This window comes from Sphaeramia orbicularis, chromosome 12 (genome assembly GCF_902148855.1).
Source record: "Sphaeramia orbicularis chromosome 12, fSphaOr1.1, whole genome shotgun sequence".
Classification (NCBI taxonomy): Eukaryota; Metazoa; Chordata; class Actinopteri; order Kurtiformes; family Apogonidae; genus Sphaeramia; species Sphaeramia orbicularis.
In genome coordinates, this window is record NC_043968.1 from 19,188,493 (window position 1) to 19,213,861 (window position 25,369).

The 25,369-nt window shown below is 36.9% G+C and overlaps 1 pseudogene; it reads left to right on the forward strand.

Annotated features, from left to right (window-relative positions):
- Positions 1-4,946: 4,946 nt before the first annotated feature.
- On the forward strand, positions 4,947-16,417 carry LOC115429208 (arrestin domain-containing protein 3-like; annotated as a pseudogene).
- Positions 16,418-25,369: the final 8,952 nt, after the last annotated feature.

Sequence of the window (25,369 nt, forward strand, 5' to 3'; positions counted from 1 at the left end):
CTGAAACTTGTGCAAGTGTTCCTCAATATTCGGGTGACAACTTCTCCCATTCTTCTTTAATAGTATCTTCCAGACTTTCTCGTAATAGTTTTGCTCATAGTCATTCTCTTCTTTCCATTTAAACAGTCTTTATGGACACTCCAACTATTTTTGAAATCTCCTTTGGTGTGACGAGTGCATTCAGCAAATCACACACTCTTTGACGTTTGCTTTCCTGATTGCTCATATGGGCAAAAGTTTCTGAAAAGGTATGGATAATAGTGTTAGGTATGATTATGACATCAATATATGTTTGGTTTCAAAACAATTGACGTAGTGCCTGCTGAGAAAAACAACTAAATGTTCATTGTAAATTTTGCTTCCCCACCCTGTACATGTAAATAATTGGTGTAAAATGCAGTTTGTCATCTTTTCATGGTCATCGGATATGACCCATTTGGACGTTCAGATGCTCCGTAGTTACCGTGGAAACACCCTCATCTTCTACAGAATTGATTCACCAGTAAAACCCATGGAGTTGGCTCAATGACAGTGGATGGAGACACTTGGTTTATGTTCAATTAATGATATATTTCACTGAATAAGTCACTTTTTCAGTTTTCTCTGTTTTTTGGTATAATAACCCTCAAGTTTAATCTGAGCTTTTATGAACATCTATATGATTAGTACATTATATGTTGGAAAATATTTGAAATTCACTGGAAAAATGCAAATACAGAGAATTATTTCATAATAAATGGTGACAAATCACTTAAGAAATGTTAATATAAAGAAAAAATCATTCGGGAACTACCACAAAAGTAACACTGGGTCCTTATGGTTAAGTGACTTATATTCTCCATCTGTATCCAAAGGGTGAGCTTCGACCACTGTTAAATTATACACTGTGTTTCTGTCTATTAACAGTAACTTAAAGCTGCACTGAGAGGGAATCCACCCCCCACCCACCCCCTACCCACACACACACATTTTACTTTCACATATAGACTGTGCTACAGACATCTTAAATGTTTAAAAGCATGACAGCTCAACAAGCAAGAGCAAGAACCTGTTGAGTGAAACATCCCCGAGTAACAGATTTGTCATAAATGTACCGTAGCTGAAACCTGTTTGGTTTGCCAGACAACACTGCTGGGTGAAGCCAGTTACTGACAAGTTTAATCCCATCGTTAAGCAAAGGTTATAACTGACAGACATGTTTTGGACAAACAGTCTAATGAAAAGATGCTTCTTAGTTTTCTGTGATAACACCTTCTAGAACACTAGTCTGTTTTTTCTGTTTTTTTAACCCATAAAGACTAAGCAATTCCCAAACAGTTTTTTCCCTCTGTATTTAACCTTCCTTAAATGATTCATCACCATTTATTATAATCGTATCCTCTGCATTTTGCATTTTTTTCAGTGAAATCATGTATTCTGCTATGTTTTATTCTCTGATTTTGTAAATGTTCATAAAACTCAGATTAAAGTTGAGGGTTATTATATCAGAAACAGAGAAAACTGAAGGAAAGTGACTTTTTCAGCAAAGATATCAATAACTGAACATAAAACAAGTGTGTCCATCCACTGTCACTGATCCAACTCCATGAGTTTTTACTGGTAAATCAATGTTGTTGAAGATGACAGTGTTTCCATGTTCACTACAGAGCCTCTGAACGTCCAAATGGGTCATATCTGATGATCATGAAAAGATGACAAACTGCATTTTACACCAATTATTTACATGGATTGATAGGATTAATGGAACAACAGGTATTAAACAGTTTAGATCAGTAGATGGTTTTGTTCAATAGTGGATGTTTGGGTCTTTATGGGTTAAAGAAATTATCTGCCTCAGAAATTTGATGTAAATCTCACATAGTTTAATAAGATGAACTGGAAAATGAAATGACAAAAGTCCTGGTGAGGTGATGTTTTCAATGTATACAATAAACTGTTAAATATATATTAGTTTATGTACATTTATACAATAGATTTATAAATCTAACACTATCTGTAAAGTGAGTGTATTGTAATGTGCAGACAGTGTTTTGATCTGGTGGCTCTGACACAAACATTTCCTTTGAATAAAACCCATTCTCTCACTAATTCTCTTATTTTCACCCAGACTGTATCTTGTAAACTACAGCCAAGCAGCAGTTTGGACTGTTCTTTTGTTAGTCGTTCACAGCAAAAATTGGAGAGTTGAATCAACTCCCACAGAGTTGATTTTAACTCTTTTTCAGAGTTTATATAGGTCCACACTTTACAGAGTTAAATTAACATTTTCATTGAAGTTAATTATTTAACACTATGCCAGAGTTGCCTTTTTTAACTCAGAAACCTGAGTTAACTTAACACTGACTGCTTTAACTACCAACACTCAAGAATGGTAAACGGACTGAACTTTTATAGCACATTTTCTACACCTTCATGATGCCCAAAGCACTTTACAATTCCTCACACTCACCCACACACCAGTGGGTGACTTTGGCACGGGGATAGTCAGAGCCAGGATTTGAACCGCCGACCCTTTGGTCATTGGACCGCTCTACCATCTGAGCCACAGCCGCCCTTCATAAGCTTACTGACCTGGGTTAAATTAACCCATATGGATTTATTATTTACACTGTCAGAGTTTCTCCTTTAACTCAAACAGAGTTAAATTAACACCATGAAAGTAACAAAAATAACACTCATTTACTTAATTTTCACTCTGAAAGTGGTGTTAATTTTAATCATAAAAAGTGAATCCATTAAAAATGACTTAAAATTCAATGTGAACTGGCAGAGGCCAGGCAAATTAACACTGGAGAGACGCGAAACAACACTTCTCCTGAGTTAATTTCCACAGGCTTGACTAACTCTTTTCATTAACCCCAACTCTGAGTGACGTTTAACTCACAGTGAGTTAAAACTACACTTTGAGAGTGAAAATTTAACTCTCAAATGTTTAACCCTGAAATTTCAACTCTCCAGTTTTTGCTGTGTTCAAACTTTTCAGCTTTTATTCTAGAGGGTTTTTACTCGTAGACTAGTAGAATCAGTATGTCGCCCACAACTTCTTCCTGTTTAGATTTTTCATACATTTATCAAAGCATTCACTGCAAAACCTCTGATCCAGTCAATGTTCACACTCTACACAACGATACTACCAAAATGTGGAAGTGTGCGAATAGTTCTATTTACACATCACCGGGTGTCTGTTTGTACTAAACCTGTCATGATGAGGTAGATATGGATACAGTCTGCAATGTTTTGTGTGTTTAAGTCTACAAGACCAGATCAGCCAAGTAGATCCTTAATGAATGATGTTTATTATTAGTAGACTGTTGAGCATATAATAGGAATTACATTTTTTTTTTTACCTTCTCATGAAATGATTGTGACAATGTGATTTACTGTTGATAGATAAAGTGTAACTGGGACTCAGTATGTAATCATTGGACCTGGTCAAAGATGATTACAGATGTGTATAGGAATAAAAGGAGGAATGTGTCTGAAAATTAAATTATTACAACGTTATGGCCAAAATTGTATTGACTTTATTAGAATTTTGTGAATAAATGAGTGTTTGTTTGGTTTTTTTTGCCTTTTTGTCAACATTTCTGTGTATTTTTTTAAACTATTATTTGTGTCATTGTTTTCACATTACATTACATTTATGCATTTGGCAGACGCTTTTTTCCAAAGGGACTTAAAGGGGAAAACCAAAATAAAAGAATGAAATACAAGAATAGATTAAAGACATAAAACAGCTGCACAAGTAAACACCAGTGAAATACAAATACCAAGTAAAACACTAAAGTAAACATAATAATACACTCTTGAGGGTATGCAGACAGAAAACACTTGCTCCTTTAACCCTCCGGTATCCGGGGTGCGCCTTTTAGGCACACTTTGCACTTTGTTTTAAAAACTTCATATTATTTTTCACAATTTAAATAAGGTTAGAATTCAAAAGTTGTTCATTTTTGCATGATCTTTAAAATTCTGGCCATCACCTAAACTTTGCACATTGTAAACAAAAGAAAATTACAAGACTAGCATCTGTCTCCCAAGTGTGCCTAAAACGCACTATTCTTCCATTGATCTGTATGATTAAGGCTGACCTTGATTCACAAAATAAAATCAAATTAGAGCAGAAAAATAAATCAATATATAATATTTAATAGTTTGATTTATAGGTGTGCATTTTACGCACACTTGGTGACAGATGCTAGTATTTTTGTACATTTGACCTAGCGCCAAAAATAATAATGCAAATTAACCAGTGTTGGAGTTAATCATTGACATATGCCAGGCTGCAAAATCAAATAATATGTGATCCACTTTTTATGTAGTATATTGAATTTTTATTTATTTATTTATTTATTTTTTTGTGTTCTTTGCATCCCCCAAAAAATGGTTTGTTTACATTACAAACACAGCATTTAAGGGGTTAAAAAAATGTGACAGTTATTGAGTATTTGGTATTTTTATTTACAGTTCAAGTTGATGAAATAGAAAAAAAGTGTAAAAGAATTAAAAACAAACTGTATGAAATTGTTTTTGATATTATTCCACAAGTGTGCCAAAAAGACACACTTTGGTGCTTATAAGGGCATTGCTGGACGGGATACCGGAGGGTTAGGCTCACTGTGCTATAATGAAGTTATAATGTTCGGACTATTCTATATCAGTCCATAGCTTGTGTTCTAGTCCATTTCCTGTCGTGTTTTCGCATTTCAGTAACAGCTTTGAGAAAATGTCTGCCCGTGGTAGAACTTCCCCAGCTTTCCTCACTTCTATCACCTGTGGGGACAAGCGCAGACATATCCTCCCAGTGTGTTTTTCAGTATTTGTCAGAGTTGTTGTTGCTGCTTTAGAGGCTGAGCTTCAGCTTCTTTCCTGAGCGCGCAGGCCGGCCGGTCTGTGCGCACATGCTCAGTGAGGGTATTTTTACGCACAGACGCTTTAAGAGCCGAGCGCCTGGAAGCTGACGGCAGCAGAGAGACCGGAGAGACACCAGCAGAGGCGGAGGAGAGCCGAGAGGAGCAGAGAGCTGAGGCGGACCATCAGCTGTGCTTCCCAGCCAGATGAGCCATCACACAGGCTGCCGCACAGCCGGCTCTGCGCTGGGGCCCCGGAGCTAGGCGCATGCGTTTGTGCCACAAGGCTCTAAAAACTACTTCTCCTCCATAGACTCTTTAGTTTGTAGCTTTTTTTTTTTTTCCATATTTTTTTTTTAATTTGCCATCATGGTGCTGGGCAAAGTGAGGGCCTTGGCAATCTACTTTGACAGTCTGAATGAGAACAACCTGCCGGCGTACTCCGGTGGGGACCTGGTGTCAGGGAGGGTGGTGGTGGAGGTGACCGGGATGTGCGGGTCAAGAGTCTGGATATAACCGCAAGAGGAGTCGCCAAGGTCCGATGGACGGAGTCTCGGAACGCCGGGGCCAACACGGCTTACACTCAGAACTACACGGAGGAGGTGGAATATCTCCACCACTACGACACTTTGATAGGAGAGGAGAGAGGTAAGAAAGTGTAAAGTGTGCACAGGGTTAGTGGCGCAGAGGGTGGAGGGATGCGCCTCAGCTGATGACTGCAAACTTTTGACAGCAGTGTGTTTGTTCATCAGTGTGTTGATGCGAGTTAGTCTGAAACTTTTTTCCTAACATGGAGGGTGCAGTGGTGTCCAAAACAACAGTGAACCCCCCCAAACCTGCAGCCCATCAGTGTGCGTGTGGTGCTGATGCAACAGCTGATGCGGTGCCTGGGTTCAGTACCTCACTTCCATCAAACCAACACACACACATTCACACACACCCTTTCATATGTGTAGAATTATGCTTTTTAGTTGCAAAACCAACACTGACAGACAGTGTGGAGCTTTAAATGCCTCTGTTTCCAGTAATCTGCATCCTGGCATCACAGTTTGCTTCGGGGAGAAAAGTTGCGATCGATGTATGAAAACCCTGGGAAGAAATATTATAAAAATCGAGCCGAAAATCTAAAGTGCGCAAATAAGACTGGTGTTCGACAAAACAGAAAACACGCAAACATGGGAAAATCGATCCATTTAGGCTGATTACATCTTGAAGTCTAGCTCAGGCAACTCCCTTTGTTAGAAGCGGTTTCAAACCTGTTCAGAAACTGCCAGAGAGGGAGGGGAGGGGAGGAGGGGAGGGGAGGAGGACCAGACCGCTTCTGCATGGATGTGTGTGTGTGTGTGTGTGTGTGTGTGTGTGTGTGTGTGTGTGTGTGTGTGTGTGTGCACAGCAGATTGTTATGTGTGAGGACTAATATCTGAGCTGCTTGCAAAGCCCTGCACTGTACCACCTCCGAACTGTAACACACTTGTAAAACACCATGCAAATAAATGACGGAGAAAGTTATGTATGGAAATTTGTTGCAAGATGCGCAAAACCCAGTGTGGGGAACTGTTACATCAGCGCCTGCTCATGTTTCCAATTGGTTAGAAAAAGTTGTATAGTTTATTTTATTTTATTTTTGCAGCACCCACCCCCACCTAAATAAATAAATAAATTAATTAATAATAATAATAATAATAATAATAATAATAATAATAATAATAATAATAATAATGTTTCTTCTTTACTGGATAAAACCATGATATAATATGGATTTTTCTCTGAAACTGTGCTAGATTATATTTTAAGGGTCATTTCTCCATCATCATCATCATATTCCTCCTCATCATCATCATCATCATCATCATCATTAGGACAGAGGAGGATCCAAACTTCTGAGGACTTTATATAAACACATTCTGTCAGTGTGTTGTTTATTCACGATACAATGATAACAGTCATAAAAAGGTCAACGGAAAATAAAATTATAGGAGGGAAATGTTTATGCCTGGAAGCAAGGGCTGATGGGAAACTTGTTGGATGGTTCTGCTGATGAATAAAACCATGCAAATGCAGCAGGTGTTGTTTTTTTTTTTTTTCCTCATCATTTTTCCCACTCTGAGGCTTTGCGTGGGTCTACCTGGAGTTCACAGTTGGTGCAGTTACTACACCCTTCCTCCATCTCCCCCACTTCACCACCACTACCTCCTCCTCCTCCTCTTCTTCCTCGTCCTTTCACGCCACACACCACATGGCTGTACAAATGTGGGCAGGGGCCTGTCAGGGGCTGAGCCAATCAGAAGTCGAGCTCTAATTCATGTCACATTCTGCACCAATGGGAAGCCGAGTTGTAATGCATGCGTTGGAGTTTCCAGCTGAAGGAAGCTGCTCAGTCTGGTTCATACCGGTCTACTCCTGCTTGCTCTGTGGTGCCGGTGACTTGACGCGCCCGCGCTCGTGCACGCACGCACGCACACATACGCACAAACCCAGACGCATACGAGCCTTTTTATGACTCCTCTCACACATATGAACACACACAGACGGACTCACAAAGTGCAGAGATGCGGGATTAAATGAAAAGAGTGCTGAGGTGGCAGAAAACTGGAGTTCAACAGGGTCGAACGGCGACATTTAAAGAGAATTCTCAACACAAACAATAATAGTAGAAATGAGGAAGTGGCTAGAGGTCATGTTCTGTGCCTCTCTGGGTGTGTTTTCCTCAGCAGCTCTTTATGACTCCCATTTATAGCCTGCTTTTACTCTGTATTTTAAGTGAACAAATTATGGTTTTATATAGTAAAATAAAATAAAGTTTAATGTAACACAATTTTCCATAAACATTCTATCATTAACTTGTGAATATGTGTAATCAACACATAAAACACACTCTTTAAAAGTGGTCTATAAGTGGAAAAAAAAAACAAAAAAACAACAACACTCTAGAACAGGGGTGTCAAACTCATTTTAGTTCAGGGGTCACCTTCAGCTACATTTGATCTGAAGTGGGCCGAACCAGTTAAATAATAACATATAATATATAAATAATGTTCAATCCAAAATTTTCTCTGTTTTAGAGCGAAAAAAGTAAATGTGCATTATGAAAAGGTTTACATTTACAAACTATCCTTTCAAATGATGTGAATAACATCAACAAACTGAAAAAATAAGTGGAGTTTTATCAATATTCTGCCTCAGTTTATCATTTACACATGTACATTATACTGTACAGGTGACAGTGGATCTACAAACATACAAAACATTTAATGTAACATAATTTTCTATAAACATTATATCATTAACTTGTGAATATGTGTAATCAACACATAAAACACACTCTTTAACACTGGTCTATAAGTGGAAAAAAACACACTCTAAAACAGGGGTGTCAAACTCATTTTAGTTCAGGGGCCACATTCAGCTACATTTGATCTGAAGTGGGCCGAACCAGTTAAATAATAACATAATAATATATAAATAATGTCCAATCCAAAATTTTCTCTGTTTTAGAGCGAAAAAAGTAAATGTACATTATGAAAAGGTTTACATTTACAAACTATCCTTTCAAAAGATGTGAATAACATCAACAAACTGAAAAAATAAGTGTAATTTTAACAATATTCTGCCTCAGTTTATCATTTACACATGTACATTATAACGCACAGGTGACAGTGGATCTACAAACACACAAAACATTTAACCCTTTCATGCAAAATTATGAGAACCTTAATCAAGATTTTTTTTTCTTGTTTTTATTTCTCTTTCGGCATGAAAAAAAAGCCAATGTGATTGAAAATTTTCTTATGAAAAAAAAAGTAAAAAAAAAAAATTAAAAAAATAGTAATAATAATAATTTAAAAAATTCTTATGAACCTATGTTTCATGAAGTTGCAAAATATCCACTCAGCTGGACACCATGTGTTAAGTTTTTGAAGCAAAGAAACATGTATTTACTGATAAATTGTGTGAAAACTATAACTATTACGCTCAGGGGACATCTACACAATGTTACCAATTCATGCCAGAAAACATACGTAATGTGTTAAAACTTTAATAAAGATACGTGCAAAAAAACACAAAACAATACAATCCATGAATATACAAGAGAAGAGCTGTAGAATAGCTGTCCACTGTAGTGACCAGTGTGCATGAAAGGGTTCATGAAACATAATTTTCCATAAACATTATATCATTAACTTGTGAATTTGTGTAATCAACACATAAAACACACTCTTTAACACTGGTCTATAAGTGGAAAAAAAAACTCTCTAAAACAGGGGTGTCAAACTCATTTTAGTTCAGGGGCCACATTCAGCTACATTTGATCTGAAGTGGGCCAAACCAGTTAAATAATAACATAATAATATATAAATAATGTCCAATCCAAAATTTTCTCTGTTTTAGAATGGAAAAAGTAAATGTACATTATGAAAAGGTTTACATTTACAAAACTATCCTTTCAAAAGTGTGGAATAACATCAACAAACTGGAAAAAAATAAGTGTAATTTTAACAATATTCTGGCCTCAGTTTATCATTTACACATGTACATTATAACAGACAGGTGACAGTGGATCCACAAACACACAAAAACATTTAATAACAGGCAGAATATTGTTTAAATTGTACTTACTTCTCTAAGACATTTCAGGTTGTTCATATTTGTTCAGGTTATTCACATTTTTTGCGAGATTATACTTTGTTTTAGTGTAAATACATGAAAATATTTACATTTACAAAGAGAAAAAATCGGAGTTTGTCATTATTTCTATGTTATTATAACAGTATTTTATTGGTCTGACCCACTTGAGACTGAATTGGTCTGAATGTGGAACCTGAACTAAAAGGATCGTTAATATCTAAGTGTAATTTTTGCATTTCACAAATGCATCCACAGGGCCGGACTGGACCCTTTGGAGGGCTGGATTTTGTCCCCGGGCCACATGTTTGACACCTGTGCTCTAGAATAAAAAGCAATTAAGAAACAAAAAGTTAAAATACTGTCAGTTTTGGATTAAATGTGAAACTGAATTAATAAGAGAATGTGTTTTACTGAAATGAAAAGGAATGTCTGTCTCAGATCTGCTTCCAAACACTGTCTGCCATTCACTTTTCAGGTTCCTTATACTGGAATATTTATGAATCAACTACATAAAGTGTACATAAACCCATATGTGTAAATAACACTTCATCATATACATTGTAAATATCATCCAACCAGCACTTTTGTCATTTGTTTTCCAATTAATCTTATTAAAGTATGTAAGATTTAGTGTGTTTAAACTCTGAGGCAAATAATTTCTAAAATATCGCAGACAGTGTAATTTGTTTCTTATATATTTGTCCATAAAAGGTATTATATCCTCTAAAATTGTAAATATTTAGGCTATAAACTGCTGGACTTATATTTCCTACATCACCGAGAATTCCTTTGATACCCACAACACACTATTTACTGTTAGTTACACACTCTCTTTTTTGTTGACACTTGTTTGTGACGTTCCAATATTTCAGACTAACAGTGAGCGCAGTGACACCTTTTCCTTAAACTGAGCAGGAAAACAGATTTCTGTGTCAAACTTGGCACATACGTCGCCCTGCAGAAAGAAACTCAAAACACTCCATGAACAAATATTTATGTCAGTTTTGTAGTGGAGGACTTTAGACCATCGCAGCGAGTTAAAAGCATTCCTTATACCACATCATATTATTTCAGCCACTTGAATAATAATAGTAATTAAGTCCAGCATATTGTTATTTTAAGATTTGGCACCAGAAAACTAAACTTTAACAGATTCAAATACATTAATGGGTGATGTGATCATTGGAGAAGTGAAGAAGGGCATTAACTGAATTTATTTTCAAACTTCAGTATCAGTGGTCATAAAAAAGACTCAATTCTTTTTCCTGAAACAACTTTTTTTGTGTGTCCTCTCTGTATGGTTTAGTAATAATCTATTTTTTGTACTTTGTGTCATCTCATTCTCTTCCACTGTGCCCCTAAGTCTGAAATATGTCTTCAGAGGTGAAGTGATAAGAGTTGACAGTGACGTAGATCTGACGTCTATACTGTTTCAGACAGGGTGTAACCCCAGTGCTGAATGTAATCTGAAATGTGTCCTGTTTTTTTTTTTTTTTTTTTTTCAGATGAGGACTGTCCAGAGGAAGGCCTGACTGTTCTGCATGCAGGCTTACACGAGTTTGCGTTCAGCTTCAACCTGCCTCAGATGTGAGTAAACGCTGTTTCACGCATGCACATGTATGAACCTACCAGTGCATGTCAGAGACCATTTACAGTCACAGACCACCCACACTTCCTCATGCTCTTTTTTTGTTTTTTTCTTTTTCCCTCCGCCCTTCCTTTCCCATCTATCAGGGCCTTGGCCACTTCCTTTGAAGGGAAGCATGGCAGTGTGAGGTACTGGGTGAAAAGCTGAACTGCACCGTCCATGGCTGCTCCCTGTGAAAGTCAGAAAGAGTTCATTGTGTTTGAACACATCGACATCAACACGCCGCTGCTGCTGGTAGGCAGACTGCACATGGTTCATTTATTTTAAGAAGGCAGGAATGGTACTTATGTTTTCAGTTAAAACAGATGATTGTGTGCGAACAGGCCCCTCAGGCTGGTACCAAGGAGAAGACACTGTGCTGCTGGTTCTGCGCTTCAGGACCAATCTCCCTCAGTGCCAAGATCGAACGAAAGGCTACACACCAGGTGAGCCGACCCCTCCCTTTTCACATCCTTTTACTCTCCCTTTTGACGTCTTCACGATTCTTCACTTATTTCGTTTCTCTCTCAGTCTGACAGGCTGATTTCTTCTTCCATATTTCCAAGGTGAGTCTATCCAAATCTTTGCCGAGGTGGAGAACTGCTCGTCCCGCGTCGTGGTGCCCAAGGCAGCGCTGTACCAGACGCAAACCTTTTTTGCTAAGGGCAAGGGGAAGCAGATCGAGCAGCTGGTGTCCAATTTGCGAGGAGACCCTCTGCCACAGGGGAAGAGCCAGAGCTGGGAGGGCAAACTGCTCAAGATACCTCCAGTATCCCCTTCCATCCTGGACTGCCCCATCATCAGAGTGGAGTACGCACTGGTGGTGAGTTAACAAATGTTTTGTAAAGTCATGTGTAATTATGAATAAAATCAGGGAAATTAGAAATGAGAGCATCTCCTCATGGATCTCACTCAGGAATACTGATATGAAAAGGCAAAACTGAGTTTTTACACTGATTTTATCAGTTTTTCTCAACAAATTATTCTATAGTTAGATTGAAATTGTTTCATTTCCTGAGGCATTAAATGAATTAATGTATTTATTTTGGTTTGTACATTCATCATTGCACGTAGTGCAATAAGTAAAACAAACATAAAAACAAAAAGAGAAATAGGCTAGAAGCAAACGCTTATATTTTTACCTATCCTTTTCACCTGATACACTGCTTACATTAAATTAAATGTGTACAGTATCGAGCATTCACACCATAACCAGGAAAAAAAAAAAAAAAATCAACAACAGCAAAAACATATCTACCATTTCAATTCAATATTCCAAAATAATTTTAAACTTAAGGTTTTTTTTTTTAAACTTTGCCAAGGAGTGAATAACTTAAATTCATCATCAGGTCCTTTCCATAACTTCACACCCACAACCCCAGTCCATCTAGACTTCACATTTGTCCTCACTTTAGTCCATTCACAAACATAAAGATCTCTGAAATTAGAATTACAATTATATTACAATATAATATAATTACAATTACAATTATAATTACTCTCTCTTAATTCCAAAAAAATCACAAAAAATACTACTACTAAATACTAAACATACATACATACATCAGGCTGGATTAGATGCACTGGAAAATAACCATACAGCAACCCATTAATATCCCACTACAACTTCACTTAACACCAACAGAAAGTCAACCAACCAACCAACCAACCAACCCAATCAATCAATCAATCAATCAATCAATCAATCAATCAATCAATCAATCAATCAATCAAATTTTATATATCCCCAAATCATAACAAAAGTAATCTCATGACTCTTTAAATTTAGAGTTGGTCTAGACCAAGACTTGACGCTTCTAAAGTAAACAACAACAACAATAACAGCAAACCCCCACTTTTACGTATCAGTTCCTATTAATAACCTGCTAACAGCCTATTCTGTTTTACTTTCATTTAAAGAAGAAAGTGAAAGTCTACTGCTGTGTCTAACATGTAAATATCAGGTTTATTTTCAACATTTCAAAACCGAAATTGCAGTGAGAAAACATGTGGGTGGCAGGATTTCATGAAGGTTGTTGCGTGGCATCTGTGTGAGCTTCATAAGGTCATGTGCTTGTATTAAGGAGGGAATTAACACGAGCTGTAACAAGCGCACAATGCAGTTATGTAATATATGCAGCCAAAATAAAATAAGAACCCCAGAGGCTGTACTTCATCACAACTGATCTGATAAAACAGGTCTGGGAAATAAAATTTGTACTGTGGTTTGTTTGACTCCTCCCTTAATTTTTTAAAATATTTATTTATTTCTGTGTTGCCGACTGTTCCTCTCTGTTTGCAGGTGTATGTGGACGTTCCTGGGGGGTTGAATTTGTCTCTCTCATTGCCGCTGGTGATCGGGACCATACCTCTTCATGCTTGCGCCACTCGTACATCCAGTATCAGCAGCAACTGCAGCACTTTGAACTGGCTGGGCCTGACAGAGAGACCCGAAGGTATGCCCTGCAAAAACACACACAAACCTGATTCTTCTTCTTCTTTTTTTTTTTTTAGTCAAGTTTTTATTGGAATTTTCACTTGGTACACGGCAATCATACAATGTTGCTTAATGTTAACAAACAGGGCTTCTATACATACATGAAAAGTATCAAAAATGCTACAAAGTGTGGAAGTTCCCTAGAAGAGAAATACAATAAAATGAAATAAAATAGATAAATAAATAAATACTAGAGGGAAGTAGTTCAGCTGTCATCTTGCTGACTGTCAGTCATAGTTATGTAAGACCAGAATTGCTCCCAAACTGGTACTGTGGTCCCATCCCTGTTGTTAAACTTATGAAACATACATTCACATGAAACGGTCTTTTTCATCATGTTTACCCCTTCTTAACCTGATTCTTCTCATGAATTCATAACACAAACGCATCTCTGACGTTGCTGGTTCGTTCTCTCTTGCAGCACCGCCAAGCTACAGTGACCTGGCAATATCAGAGTCTCACAGGAGGGATTGTCTGCAGGGCTGTGATAGGTCCGACGAGGAGGGAGAGGAGCAGGGATCTGTGCTAACATACATCACAGAGTTCAGATATCTGCCCCCGCCACTCTACTCAGAGGTACAGTTTTATACCCACACACACTCACACTCACGCAGATACACTTTATTTATTCTGAAAATAGACACAAACAAGCTGAGACCTGTTAGCGGTTGTCACGGTCATGCTTCTCTGAAACGTCATTGACCATAAACGAGAACAGCAGAAGTACATGATGATTGTATGCGGTAGTTTGTTGAACTCTGAGATGAAAATTAATACAAAACAACAAAAAAGATGGATGTTGCAAAATATGACAGTCCATTTCAGCAGCAAAAAAAGAAATAAAAATAATGACAGACACACTAGGACTCATACTACACTAGGACTATTAGTGTTTGTTTATGAGTTGCATCATTGTTTCTTTCACGGAAGAAAATTTAACTAAATTAATGAAAATACATGTTGTTATTTATTTATTTAAATGTCATTTGACAGGGACAATACATTTAACCATTGTTACATTTTAATATGTATATAGGACTTGTAGCTATTGTAGCTAGTTTGCAGAACATGTCTGTGGTTAGTTTATAACAAACAAGCAAACAAACAAACAAAAACAATATGACAAAACAACATTAAAATCAACAAAGACTAAACTTTTGACAAGATACATACATGTGGACACAGGTCTAAAAACAGTTAAAAAACACTGCAAGTTAAGAATGAAGTAAAATAACAAGAGCCTTGTGACAGATTAGATCAATACTGGATGTGATTCAATGTAAAGTTAATTATTTATGTTTTGTTAGAACAGATTATGATGATGTAAATATGTAAATAATATTAGATTTTTAATTCTAATTCTTTAGTTCTATAAATATTTATATAAATACCAAATCTTTTATTTTTCTCTTTATATTTTAATTTTTTCACTCATTTTTGTTTTTTGTGCTAACTGAAATTTCCCCACGATGGGACAAATAATGTCTTATTTTATCTTATCTTATCTTATCTTATCTTATCTTATCTTATCTTATCTTATCTTATCTTATCTTATCTTATCTTATTAATTGAGGTGACAACATCAAAAGCATGAATTCACATATAAAAAGTCCAGCTTTTTGAAAACATGACAGTTGGTTTTATGTTTCTTTTTTGCCACTCTCCTTTCATGAGCCGTCTCTAAACATGTGATTCCCCCTCCCCCCCAGGTTGACCCGTACCCTGACCCCGTGGAGGTGTGCGGGGCTTCGGATGTCAGGAGACCTGACGCGTGCCCATCCCGCTGAAGTGATCTGAGCAGCTCAGAAGACTTCTGTATGACCAGCCGGAGCTTCCTCAGCTCAGGATCCCACCAATGTTAGCTACAGACCCACATAGCTGGCTTCCCTCCAGATAATACATCTCCATAAATAAGGCGAGACCCTCCCTGACCCGGGCACGCCAGCTGTGAGAGTATTCGGTGACTGTTGAACGTATGGACCAGGGATTTCAAGCCATGCTGGATCCTCTCTATCCTGTCCTCTGACACCACTGTAAGACTATGACGAGGCAAAGTGAAAACAGCACTCCCAGTGGTCAGAAGATCCTCCTGCCTCACCATGAGATTTGCACATACCGTAATTACTGTTTTCTATCGGTGGTTTAATATACTGCAGGTTTTGCAGGTTTATATGCTAGATTCTGTCCAGAGATGTAAACAATATTGTACTCTTTAATCTAAATGGCACATTTACAACAGGACAGAAGCTCTGTTTAGTTTAATGGTAGTTTGAGCTTGAGACTGTGGCCTAAAGGCGCCGCTGAGCTTCAGGTGGAGGTAAAGCTAACTTTGCGTGAACAAAAATGAACTAAGAAATTAAAAAAAAAAAAAAAAAAGAAAAAAAAAAGGAGCAAGCGAAATAGCCAGATGAAATTTCTGGTAGTTAACTGCGGAAATGTGTTTCATAAACAACCACCTCGAGCACTTAAAGTAAAGCTCAACTAGTAATGAATGTGTTTGAGAGAGAGAAAGTATGTGTATGTGTGTATGTGTGTATGTGTGTGTGTGTGTGTGTATGTGTGTGTGAATCAGGTATCCAGCCAGACAGGGTCTAGCAAAAAGCACAACTCCGACCAACCCTGATTACGTACCATAAGTCGCCTGTTGGTTTCTGCTCTGAACTAAAGCTTCTCTCGCTGTAGATTTTTCCAGACGCAGATATTAAAAAGCTACCTGCTTCAGAAAAGAATATCAAAGTATAAAAAGATAAATGTTTACAAGATGAATATATCAAATTGAGAATGTTGTTCAAACATGACTTCTTCCACCTAAAAAAAGTACCAAGTGCAATATATTTTTGTATTTGTGATTTTTTTGCACTAGTTTCATATACTCTGTTGCTGTTTCTTCCATTTCTGTGCATTATATTATTGTTATTATCATGATCAAGTTTTTATAAAATTAAAGGTTTATTTTATAAAATAACAAAGTGATTGTTGCATCTTAACTTTGTGTCTAATTTTGATTTGAGTGGTTTTCAGCATTGGAGGTAACCAGTTTTAAGGGAGTAGAGTTACATCACATCTTTCAGAGATAAAAAAAAAAAAGCAGGAAAAGTCTCTAATGTTATCTCATAATGTTGACTTATAGATGACATTTTCAGCACTTTTCAGATTTAGTGTGCACTTTTAAACAAATCTGCATTAAATTGCATTGAAGAAAACAATTTTTAATCATATTTCAACAGACTCATATCAAAACAGGTTTTAATTGTTTTACTGATTTAACCTTGATTATTTGTTTTTGCTTTTATCACCAATGAAAACCCATTTCCTGTGACTATTTCCTTTAAAACCAAAAAGACCCAAACAGGCACCACTGACCAAAAGCATCTCCTGATCTAAAATGTTTAATAACTGTTGAAACACTAACCCTATTAATAATTCAGGTAAAATGCAGTTTCTCATCTTTTCGTGGTCATCAGATATGACCCATTTGGACGTTGGTCATAGAAACACCGTCATCTTCTACAACACTGATTCACCAGTAAAACCCATAGAGTTTGATTAATGACAGTGGATGGAAACACTTGTTTATATGTTCAGTTAATGCTATATTTTGTTGAAAAAGTCACCTTTTCCAAAAATTTTTTCTGATATTCTTTGAATTTACTCTGAGTTTCTATGAACATTTATAAGATCAGTGAATGAAATATAGGAAAATGCCTGATTTTCACTGAAAAAGACAGAGGATAATATTATAATAAACGGTGATGAATCACTTGGGAGAGACAAAAATAATAATAATTTGGAGTTATGACAAAAATGTGTTTTTTTCTTCTAACTATTTAAATTTTTATATAAACCCCCTGTGTTTTTTCAGTTACATGGCAATGTAATAATAATAATAATAATAATAATAATAATAATAATAATAATAATAATAATAATAATAATAATAGTAATAATAATAATAATAATAATAATATGTAATCATCATCATCATCATCATCATCATCATCATCTGGAACCCACCCTGCTAATAGTTCATTTCACTGCAGCCAATGTTAACTCAGACCAGCCCCAGCTGCTGTGTTGCTTCTCAGGAGGAAGTCCAGGTGTGAAGGGGTTAAATGAGCTGTCAAACGGTTTCTGTGTTCCTTGTCTACACTCCACAGTGTGAGGCCTGAGGTGTCTGCAGCAGCTGCTCCTTCATCCTCTCCACGCAGTCGGCAGAAGCGCGTGTTCTGCTGCTTTCTGCCGTCTACGCTGCTGCACATACAGGCCCAGCAGATGTAGGACAGAGCACACGTGAGCTGCTGACCCAATTCCTTATTGCAGACTGAGAACTGGCAAAGTATATCAGTGGAAAAAAATAGATTTAGTGTTTTGGAGTAATTCTATTTTCAGTCACGCTATTTCGTAACCTGCAATGAACAGGGGGAAAAGCTTACACAAGACATGTTTTTTGTTGTTGTTTCATTTTGACAAATGACAAATGACATAAAAGCAAAGCAATGTGGTGCTGGTCTGTGTTTATAGGTTAAACAGGGATTTGTTGTATGGAGGATGGGTCAAAGGAATCCCTAGGAATCCAATCACACTTTGGAATCATTCAAGACGCAAAGCATGAAGCGGTCTGACTTAAGTGGATCTCCGGCTGAATTCCTCGATGATCGTTTGTCAGTCTGTCAACACGGGTTAGTGATGATCTGTACAGAAATATCACTGGTCACTGGTGGGCCGACCCCGCAGGCTGACGGGACCTTCTGACCTTTCAGTTTATGGCACCGTCAAAGCCATACAGAAGTCACTTTGGACCAGTGGTGTCAAACTCATTTTAGTTGAGGGGCCACATTCAGCTCAAGGCTTTTTACTTTTTAAATTTTATATTCTCCTTCGAAACTCTGCACTGCAACTCTTACTTTAATATGTCTGTGTTTTTATATTTTTGGGTTTTATGTGGGGTTTTCTTACTTGTTGTTTTTAATCACCTTTTACGTGTTTCTTTTATAATGTTTTAAATGTGTTTCTTTTTCCCTTATCGTTGTATTTCAGTGTCCTGTGTGAAGCACCTTGAAATGCTTTGTCGCTGAAATGTGCAATACAAATACAGGGTGGGGAAGCAAAATTTACAATATTTTGAGGCAGGGATTGAAAGACAGTGTATGACCAGTTAGTTTATTGAAAGTCATGAGAATTTATTTGCCACAAGAAAATTGACATAATAGAAAATGTTTTTATTCTATGTGTCCTCCTTCTTTCTCAATAACTGCCTTCACACGCTTCCTGAAACTTGCGCAAGTGTTCCTCAAATATTCGGGTTACAGCTTCTCCCATTCTTCTTTAATAGTATCTCCCAGACTTTCTCGTAATAGTTTTGCTCATAGTCATTCTCTTCTTTCCATTATAAACAGTCTTTATGGACACTCCAACTATTTTTGAAATCTCCTTTGGTGTGACGAGTGCATTCAGCAAATCACACACTCTTTGACGTTTGCTTTCCTGATTACTCATATGGGCAAAAGTTTCTGCAAAGGTATGGATAATAGTGTTAGGTATGAATATGACATCAATATATGTTTGGTTTCAAAACAATTGATGTAGTGTCTGCTGAGAAAAAACAACTAAATATTCATTGTAAATTTTGCTTCCCCACCCTGTAAACTTGCCTTGCCTTGCCTCTATTCGATTTCAAAGGGCCAGACCAGGAAAATAATAACATAATAACCTAGAAATAATGACAACTCCAAGTTTTACTCTTTGTTTTAGTGCAAAAAAAAAAAAAAAAAATCGACTAAATTATGAAAATATTAGATTTACAGACTGTCCTTTCACAAAAAAAAAGTGAATAACATGAAAAAGCTGAGATTTTGTAAGAAAAATAAATACAGTTTCAACAATATTAGGCCTCAGCTTATATATATTACACACAATGTTACACAAACATACAAACAGATCAATTACAGATCACAGTGGATCTACAAATGCCCAAAACATTTAGTAACAGGCAGAATATTGTTCAAATTACACATAATTTTCTTTCCACATTTCAGGTTGTTCATATTTGTTCAGGTTATTCACATTTGATTGTAAAGGATAGTTTGTAAATGTAAATATTTTCATAGTATATTGTTGGGGTTTCCACATTAAATCAAGAAGAAAATTTGTTGTCATCATATATAGGTTATTATGTCATTATTACCCCACCCCTGAAGGGGAGGCAAGGGCCCAGACAGCATGTCCATGTGGGCCCTGGAAGGGTTCCATTTGGGCTGCATTTAAGGGTCCCATTTGGGTTTGTCCGCAGTTTCCATGGCGGCCCCACATATCAGAATCAGAATCAGCGATCTGAATATCTCATACTATTTATTCTTCACACTATTTATCCCACAATATTTATCTGTCATGTTATTTGCACTACTTAAATTCTATGTTTTACAAATATCTTAGTTTACAATACTTTTAAAAAAATTTTTTAATGTAAATAACTGTGCCTTTTACTGATATTTGTTGTTGTTTTACTGATATTTGCTGTCTGTCTGTAAATTCTTGCACTGAACCTGAGAGCTTTACCTCAGTTTTGTTGTACTTGGTACAATGACAATAAAGAGATTCTGATTCTGATTCTGATTCTGATTCTGATTCTGATTCTGATTCTGATTCTGATATGGGCAAACACATGTGGGGCCACCGTGGAAACTGCAGATAAACCCCTTATGCAGCCCAGTTGTAACCCTTCTGGGGCCCACATGGACATGCTGGCTGGGGGGTATTGTTTTTGGTACGGGTGTTAGTTAGTTTGTTTGTTTGTTTTTCACTCTAGCAGCAAAACTGTTGGTGGAATTCATATCAAACTGACTTTATAGATTGCCAGTGACCCAGAAAAGACGTGATTATATTTTGGGAAAAGTAGGTCAAAGTTAACATTTTTTATGAATTTTTCCAGTCTTTTTTCTTCTCCCATTTACTTATAATGGGCAAAATTTCACGTCTTTAAAAACATCAATTTTCTCTCAGTTTACTTCAGACTTGGCACACATACAGAGGCAGTTAATATGCTGACATCACCACATGCATAGACATGATGTCATCAGATGGATTAATGCCAAAATAAGACACAATGTGTGTGAGGGGTGGGGTTTGTTGTGAGAGGCGGGGTCTGTATTTGTCTGTATGTGGCTCCTGAACTAAAACGGGTTCGACATCCTTGACTGTGAATAGCTTCAGTGTCATTTTTGCACTTCAAAAATTCATCCCACTGGGTTGGAACTTTTGACAGGCTGGTTTTGGCCTTCGGGCCACGTGTTTGACACCACCGCTTTAAACCTTCAAGTGCCAATAACAGCCTTTTCACTTCAGTTACTACCAGGTTAAGACTTTCACTGCTACTCATTAGATATCAGTGTAGATCTGCTGCGTGTGAGCTTGACTGTGATGTCATTTGTTACACAACCAGTACCAAGAACAGTGGAATTTGTTTTTGGGAGAATTTTTCCCCTGGATTTTAATAACATTTGGAGATGTTTATGTCCCCTAGGGGATGGAGATGATTCATGTAAGTATATCTCAAAGGCTGGAACAAGTAATAGAGCAATCCTCACAACTCAGCATCCATCTGTAGGTTGGTATTTTCAGTGCTGATGTAAGTGTTGAATGCTATTTTTTTCTCAGTCTTGGGCAGATTGATGTACTAGCTAACAGATTTACACTGTTAGGAATGTAAAACAACATGATTTCTAGTTCTTTCATTCATTAACCCTTTTAAACCCTAAGCCTAAAATGGTCTGTCTGGACTTTTTTTCTTATTTTGATTATAAAAAGGTTAGAAAACATGCTGTGAGTGAGGTCTTTTGCCCATTTTTCTAGAGCACTTAGAACTTTCAAAATCTAGCAGTCATTTACAATTTACTGCATGTTGTAATACTGCTAAAATGGCTTCTTCTCCAGCGTCTACGTTTACATTTACATTTATGCATTTGGCAGACGCTTTTTTCCAAAGTGATTTACAGGGGAAAACCAAAATTAAAAAAATAAATAATAAAAAATAAAATAAAATAAAATAAAATTCAAGAATAGATTAAAGACACAAAGCAGCTGTACAATTATAAACAGTGTCGCACAGAAGATTAAAAAGCAAAATTATAGACTAAAAATACAAGAATAGATTAAGAAGACATAAGAACAGCTGTACAATTAAAACAGTGAAATAAAAATAACAAGTAAAACAACAGAATAACCATAATATTATATTTAAAATGGAATGTTTGACAGTGCTAGGACAGGAGGTGCTCTCTGAAGAGCTGGGTCTTCAGGAGCTTCTTGAAGATAGGCAGGGACGCCTCTGTTCTGGTCGTGCTTGGTAGATCGTTCCACCAATTTGGAACGACCCATGAAAAGAGCCTGGATTGTCTTGTGCAAGGTTTCGGGACTACCAGACAACATTCCCTAGATGAGCAGAGTGGTCGTGGGGCAACATAAGCTTTTATCAGCGCACCTAAGAAGGTAGGAGCAGACCCATGGAGAACTTTGTAGGCTGGGATTAATGATTTGAATTGGATGGGGGCAGCTATGGGTCGCCAGTGTAACTCAATGAGTAAGGGGGTGACATGTGCCCTTTTAGGCTGACTGAAGACCGGACACGCTGTTGCATTCTGGACCTTCTGTAGTGGTCTTCTAATACAGGTATGAGTGAAATTATTGTAATGACCCAATAAAGCCTATAAAGCACAATTCTCAGGTTTCAGAAATCGTTGGAATTTTTTCCAATTGCACAAACAGTGAAAGTTACAACCATCCAAACTGTATATGTGCAGCGTGTGTCAGCGATGACACGTCAGGTTTTAAAGAGTAAATCTAAGTTATTAGATCTGATTACTTTTCTAACATATGTTTTAAACTGACCAGTACAACTGAAAAGTCCCAAAGACACACATTTAGGTCAACGATCCATTGTTCTGATATCAAAAGGAAAATATTGTTGAATTGGAGTTCAGAAAGGCGTTCTTGTCTGATATCCTGGCAGCCTTGGTGTTGTTGATAAAAGCGTCTTATACTGAAAAGTATGTATTCGCATATAACCCCTTTGTAAACAACATTTTGTTTAGCAGCTGAATTCAAAGGCGGCATTCTGATAACTAATATCAATATTCTGACTGATGAAACGTCTGCTGAGACCATTGAATCATCACATTGTCACTGTAATGAAAGACTCAAAGGGCTGGAAGTTATTCATGCTGCCTCCATGACCCAGATTTGATCGGATGCTCCACATTTTTAGCCACGCTGTTAGTCTTACGCTGCTTGTTTTCCTCAAATTAACCGTGACATAAGACATTTTCAGTTTTTTGAGCATGATGAAAAAAATGCAGTAGAACACAACTACTCAGGTCAATGCTCATATCCTTTATGATTATTTTGTATCCAAGACCTTGGAGTTGTCAAACCTCCCACAACACATTTTGGGAATGTGTTTCTGTCTTGAGTCAGCACACATTCAGAACAAACTTTACTTGTTGACGAACTGGAGCACTTCTGCCAACGCTGCACTTCTTCACACAGAAATACTCCACTGCTTATACGAGCTCGTGTCTTTGTTAGTTCAGAGTTTTACCTTGACTCATAATTACACAGCGATCTGCCATACCAGTACAAACACACACAAACACCAACACCAACAAAGAAGAAGAAAACCCTCCCGCACACACAAATGATGAGAGGTCACATGAATAATGTTTTGGCTTCTACTATACAGGCTGCTTCTGTCCGACTGATAAACAGAAACTGGTTTGAACTGGATTAAAAATGCAGCCACAGACAGTAGAGTGCATGAGCCACGCAAACACACACACACACACACACACACATGCAAACACACACACACATGCACACGCACACACATACACACACACACACAGATGAGCATCAGGTATTTAAAAGACCTGATCATGTTACCATGAAAGATAAAGCTTTGTTCTTTTAACTGCTCTCTGTGAAAGGTGTTGTTTTTAGTCTTAGATTACTGAAACGCTGACATCACACTGTCAAATGAGCCGCAGGACTGTGTTTTAAAAAGAAACATTCACCCAGAGAAACAGCACATATTATACACTTTACATCCTACAGTTCAGTGTTGCTCTTAGTAATGTGTTTGCATGGTCGAATTTTAGATTATAATGTATAAACACAGGAAACACACACATGCATCCGCCGTGTAAACACTTTGTGCAAAGGGTGTGACAGCTGACTTATAAACACAGCTCAGGTTTGGTGGGTTTACCTTGTCATTGTCTGTTTCTAAAAAGCTTTGAAAGTTTGTCTGGATTAAAACCCCACCTGTATAAACAGACACATGCAGTTTATGTGTGTTTGCGTTTGCAGTCGTTCTCACAGATACATGCATCAGCACAAACAACATCCAACACTTACACCTTCGCCCTTTATTCTGGCATCCTGCTCATCTGCAGACGGCTCGCCAACAATCTATGGACATCAACCAGCCTACTAAAAATAAACTTAAGCAGTCTGAATCCATATGCCCTGTGACAGTATTTATGGCAGGTTTAAGACAATTCCTCCCTTTGATTACACACATCCCAACAGTCACTACATTAAGACACACAATTCACAGTGACCTTATGTTTAACTTATATTTACATGTATGATATCTATGTTGATGTTCTGATATGCAGTTCATTTGAGAGGAAAATCAGGATAAAAAATAGGTTAAACACCACTGATTAAACTCACTAAATGACTTTATCATATAAATCTAAAATAAGATTGATACAAAAGAACACTGTAGAAGAATCATCCACTACATCCACTTGTTTTTTTAATCAGTCTCTGAGGCAGTTCCTGTTCTATCCACCAGGTGGCAGTCATTTAACATCAGAGGAGCATTAATGTAACAATGTTCCACTTTGTGAAATGTCTTTTTCACACAGTGCACGTCTCTACATCAGTCTGCCTCAGTAACCAGAGATGACAAGTACAGAAATGTAATTTGCTTAATGTAATGAAAAATGCAATGTATTAAAGTACAATCAAAAGTCTGTGTGCCTTGAATATTTTAACTTTTCAACTGTTTATTAAAGAAAAGACATGATGCTATCTGCTTTTATGTAATTAAACCATATTTTTCGGATATTACTTCCATACTTGTAAGTCCACTTTCATTGCAAGTTTAAAAAAAAAAAAAAGTTATGCTTCTTCCTCTGCTTTTTGGCCACCACCTTTAGGTTTTCTTTGTAAGTGTATATTTACATTTTTATGTGAAGTTTAACAAATGAGAAGTTATATACAGCAATAATTTATTATAACCATGTGTTATGTGTTATAGATCATCTGTCCTCTGCAGACCAGCTGTAGAAGAGTATGTGCAGGTATGTGGCGCCCCCTGGTGGTTGTATTTCACCACAGCAGGCATCATGAACCTACAATGATAGATTAGATAGATAGATAGATAGATAGATAGATAGATAGATAGATAGATAGATAGATAGATAGATAGATAGATAGATAGATAGATAGATAGATAGATAGATAGATAGATAGATAGATAGATAGATAGATAGATAGATAGATAGATAGATAGATAGATAGATAGATAGATATTTTTATATACACTTTTATGCTGTTGTTATTGCTTTTATTTCTGTATAGATTGTTTAATATATCCTTTTACTTTTTTACTTTTATACTTTTTGGGGTTATTGGTTCAGCTGGTTCTGGAATAAAGGGCAAGTTGTCATTTCCAGACATGTCTCTTTTCACATTTTTACTGTTTAT